The sequence below is a fragment of the Trichosurus vulpecula genome, chromosome 3 (assembly GCF_011100635.1).
Source record: "Trichosurus vulpecula isolate mTriVul1 chromosome 3, mTriVul1.pri, whole genome shotgun sequence".
Classification (NCBI taxonomy): Eukaryota; Metazoa; Chordata; class Mammalia; order Diprotodontia; family Phalangeridae; genus Trichosurus; species Trichosurus vulpecula.
In genome coordinates this window covers 3420213-3425869 of record NC_050575.1, presented here as the reverse complement: position 1 = coordinate 3425869, position 5657 = coordinate 3420213, and positions in this window count along the sequence as shown.

Genomic DNA, 5657 nt, shown 5'->3' with positions numbered 1-5657 from the left:
TATGGCCTAAAGTGATTGGTATGTGTAATGCAGGGGAGTCTAGATGAAAAGCATCATCTCACACAGAAATAGCGTTAACAAACTTTGTTACTACTCTCAAGAGAAGGATAAAAATAGCTGCTAACAGGGGTGGTCTCAGTGTGCGGCCTCCAAGCCCACAGAGGGTGTCACATGGCAAGGACTATTCCTGCTCCAGACAAAAACCTGAGACACTCAGAGTTTGACTTGATATATTATTTGCAACAAACAGCCAGCCTAATACCAGTAAGAAAGAGCCCTGTTATCTATAGTACCAGTAAAATGAAAGTATTTTCTAAATTACCTAATAAGGTGGGAGAAATACAGAGCAGGGAAATCAGAGAGGGAATTAGAAAAGTTAACCCTAACGGTATCATTCCAGCAAGAGCCTGAAATAGGGTGCTGAGGATATACCAGTAAAAACCATTTTGCAACAGCTCACAATCAGCACCCCCCTCCAGCAATTCCATTATGCAGATTAAAGGTCTCTTGTCTGAAGTCTCTAAAAGGCAGACAGTGAAGGAAACAGTAAGCTGGTACTGAGTGCACTGTGACCCACATGATGATTTCTGTACCTGTCTTTCAAAGGGGCAGGGTTTGGAAGGCATTTCTGATATGCCCAGCAGGTGTTTTTTGGAGTTGGTGACATCTATCTGTTGCTAAAGTAAACTGCTGCTGCTTTCTTTGCTGAGCTAGGTGCAGGAAGGAATTGAGTGCTGTTAGCTTCCCAAAGCTGTATCTGGCCAGAAAACACAACACCAAGAGAGTCCTGCAAAAAGCAGGACCACTTCCATGGTGCTCCTGGATCTGGTTGCCTTCATTATATGGGTGATGGCCAGGCTTGAAAGTCAAGGAGAGAATCAGACAGGTCAAAAGGAAGACAATGAATAGTTAGAGCATCCCATCTGGTTCCCATCTAGTGTCCAGTGTTACCTGTGGAAATAAGCAATGAAGGGTGCAGGCCAGAGCCTAGGGCTCTCCTCACCAGCAGCCCACCTCTTCCCTTCTAATTCTAGTCACCTTCATTCCTATCAGACTGTCCAGTAGGCAGGATCCACAATGTCTCCTCAGTCTCAGCTGGAATTTATTTATTAACACATACTAACTTCCACCAGATTACTCCCTTGACTTTACCTAGAATTGTCTGTGATCACTGTTCCAGCTTATTGTATGGTCCCAATAGGTTCCTTGAGCTGTAGATTGGCTATTCCGCAGTGAATAATTGGGACCTTGGGCAGGTCACCGTCAAAGATGCCTGGTATGCTACCTGGATTATCAAGACATGACTGGTAGGAATCAATGCATCCAAGTTGGTATCAGCTCCACCCTGGCTGGTGGGGCCTAATGAGTAAATCATCTGCCATCCTGCTGGATGTGACCTAGGCAGAAAAGAGGAGGGTGAGTCTGGGTGTGTGGCCATTGGGTTATCCACCACCTGGTGTAACATAGCGACTCCCTTCCCTCCACCCCCTGGTAATGAGTCAGCTAACATCCAAGAAAATGAAGACGTACAACTCGATGGTGCAGTGGATAGAGTCAGGAAGTCAGGAAGACCTGAGTTCAAATCTGGACTCAGACAATTACTAGCTGTGTGACCCTGGGCAAGTCACTCACCCTTGTTTGCCTCAGTTTCCTCATCCGTAAAAAGAGCTGGAGAAGGAAATGGCAAACCATGCCAGAATCTTAGAAAAGAAAAGAAAAAAAACCTACATGGGCCCATACAGAGTTGGATGTGACTGAAATGACTCAGCAACGGTCATAGAAACTTATTCTTGCAATGGATAGAAGTGTTCAAAGCAGGGGAAAGGGGAAAGAAAAGGGGGGGTGGTATAAGGGATAAGGGATAAGATTGAAGGAGGCAGTGGTCAGAAGCAAAACTCTGGTGAAGAGGGACAGGGTGAAAGGAGAGAGAAAAGTGCATATATGGGGAAATAGGATGGAGGGAAATACAGTTAACAATCATAACTGTGAATGTGAATGGGATGAACTATCCCATAAAATGGGAATGGATTAAAAGCTGGAATCCTACAATATGTTGTTTACAAGAAACACATTTGCAGCAAAGAGATACACACAGAGTAAAGGTAAAAGGCTGGAAAAGAATGTGTTATGCTTCGGCTGAAGTAAAAAGAAAAAAAGCAGGGCTAGCAATCTCAATCTCTGATGAAGCAAAAGCAAAAATAGATCTAATTAAAAGAAATAAGGAAGGAAACTACATCTTGCTAAAAGATAAAATAAACAATGAAGTAATATTAATACTAAACATATATGAATCAAGTAGTAAAGCATCCACATTCTTGGAGAAGAAGTTAAGTGAGTTATAGGAAGAAACAGACAGCCAAACTATACTAGTGGGGGACCTCAACCTCCCCTTCTCAGAGCTAGATAAATCTAACCACAAAATAAACAAGAAAGAAGTTAAGAAGGTGAACAGAATTTTAGAAAAGTTAGATATAATAGACCTTTGGAGAAAATTGAATGGGAATAGAAATGAATATAGCTTTTTCTCAGTAATACATGGCACCTACACAAAAATTGACCATGTTCTAGGGAATAAAAACCTCACAATCAAATGCAGAAAGGCAGAAATACTGAATGCATCCTTGTCAGATAACGATGCAAGAAAAAATTACATCTAATAAAGGGCCATGGAAAGATATGCTAAACAATCAATAATTTCATTAAAGACAAAGACAATAATGAGACAACATACTGAAACTTATGGGATGCAGCCAAAGTAGTTCTTAGGGGAAATTTTATATCTCTAAATGCTTACATGAATAAAATAGAGAAAGAGGAGATCAATGAATTGGGCATGCAACTAAAAAAAGCTAGAAAAAGAACAAATTAAAAATCCCCAATTATCAAATTTGAAATTCTGAAAATCAAAGGAGAGATTAATACGATTGAAATTAATGAAATTATTGAACTAATAAGTAAAACTAAGAGCTGCTTTTATTTTAAAAAAAAATAATAAAATAGATACATCTTTGATTAATTTGATTTTTAAAAAAAGAAGGAAGAAAACCAAATTACCAGTATCAAAAATGAAAAGAGTGAATTCACCTCTAACAAAGAGGAAATTAAAACAATAATTAGAAGCTATTTTGCCCAACTCTATGCCAATAAATCTGACAATTCAAGTGAAGCGAATGGATAGTTACAAAATTGTAAATATCCCAGCGTAACAGAAGAGGAAATAAAATACTTAAATAAGCCCATCTCAGAAAAAGAAATTGAACAAACCATCTTTGCAAGGAACAATCTCCAGAGCCAGATGGATTTACAAGTGAATTCTACCAAACATTTAAAGAGTAATTAATTTCAATATTATATAAACTATTTGGGAAAATAGGCAAAGAAGGAGTCCTACCAAGTTCTTCTTTGACACTAATATGGTGCTGAACACTAAACCAGGAAGAGCCAACACAGAGAAAGAAAATTATAGATCAATTTTCCTAATGAATATTGATGCAAAATTTTTAAATAAAATATTAGAAAGAGATTACAACAATTTATCACCAAGACAATACACTACGACGAGGTGAGATTTATACCAGGAATGAAGGACTGGTTCAACATTAGGAAAACTATCAGCATACTTGACCATATAAATAGTAAAACAGAAATCATATGACTATCTCAATAGATGCTGAAAAAGCTTTTGACAAAATACAGCACCCATTCCTATTAAAAACACTAGGGAGCTAGGAATAGATGGAGTTTTCCTTAAAATGATAAGCAGTATTTATCTAAAATCATCTGATTTTACTTATGTTTGTTTGTTTTTTATTTAATCTGGAATTAGAACATGTGTAGAAATATAGGCATACTACTTAAGACTCACCTTGAAGACGTTTCCATTGTTTAAAGAGATTCTGAGAGCAGTAGTATTTTTCTATGATGAATCTCTTACTATTACCAATGTGAAATTATAATCAACATTTACTATCTAGGATACATGATCCTTGAAAGCTGAACCCACCTGAAGCTCTGATTATTGAAACTTGCTATTCAAGACTTTCTGGGACTGTTAACTGATATTGTTCTGAGTCTGGCTCCAGGTATAAACATCAAAGAATACTATTGAACCAATGATCCATGATGCCAGCAATCCTATAGAGCTTTATATCTATGAATTGCAGGGGATGTTCTCATGAGAAAGGCTGGAAGAATGACTATTTGCATGGTTTAAGGTAGGATTCTCCTGACTCAATTTCCCCAATATGACACACAGAATAGAAAATTTTCCACTTGGCTAACTTCAAGGCTGGCTCAATGCAATTGGTCACCTACATCATTTTTGCCTGGAATTGACGCAAAGTTAAGGAAGCATTATTCCCTTACTGTATATTTATGTCCCTATTCTTCTTTTATAACAATTTTTTATAATCAATAAGTTCTGTAAGTACAATACTAAATTTATTAAATAATAGATTGATACTAGAACATCACAGAGTTACTGTAGTAGGATGCAAGTATGAATATCTTACAATTTTAACTGTATTTGTGATCAAATAATAATGTAGGGATGATATCTTCCTAAGGGGGAAATGATTAGACAAAGTAATAAAACAAAGCTGTGTGTTGTTAATACATTTTTGCTTAATTTAAAGATCTTTCCCATCCATTAGTAGGACCATGTGACTGCTTAAGTCACATGGAAGCCTAAGCCACATGAAGCCTGTGGTGGAAGGACCTTGCTGAATGGGTGGAACAGGAAGGGTGAGCAGAGCAGAGGAATTTGGTCTGAGCAGTTAGAGCTGAGGGAGAAGGAGGAAGCAGCTAGCTGTGAGTTTTTGTTTCTGGGAGGGGCCTAGCAGGGGGAGGGCTTGGGAATGGTGGTGCCCCCTGCATTGTTATTGTGTATGGATTTCTTTGTTGCTGTGATGGATTTGGCTTTCTGGTGTTTGAATACATATTTTGGTTCTGTCTTCCATATAGAGAGCCTGTTATATTTTGCAATTCAGAACTATACCAGCATGTTCATAGTCATCGTGGGCACTGTGAATATTGCATTGGTGATACATTTGGCATCACAAACAGGATTGCAAAATATCGGCTCTCTATTTGGAGGCAAGTGGGTTTTAGGGAAGGAAATGGATATCCTAGGATGGGAGGAGTTACCTTATTCCTCCCTAGCAAGAGAATGGGCTAAAAGCACTGGACCCTGTGAAAACTGGAGGGAGAACCTAGAGATTTGGAAAGATATTTACAAGGAATACCAACAAAACCAGGAAAAGAACTGGCAGGGGTGTGTGGGAGAGGCTGGATTTGGCTAACAAGTTATTGTCATGTATAAAAGCAGAGATAAACTGCTGTTGGAGAAAGCTCAGATGGAAAGTTAGCTAGTTTGCCAAAGTGTTCGGGCTCTCCTTGAGAAGAGCAAGCTGGAGGGTCTCAGGTGGTAGAAGAACAAATTACTGTTTGGGAGTTGCCTGGTTTGCATCTTTTGGAAGAAAATGCTGTTGTTCATTTAGCCAGAAAAATGCAAAAAGCTAGCAAAAGAAACATGCATGTGGCCCTTGTTCAGGTGGAGCCTAGTTGCCCCAACCACTGCCAGGAGAATGTATGAGAGGAAAATGAAGCAATGTTAGATGAGGCTTCTCAGGCAGACATTCATCCAATACTATGAAGAA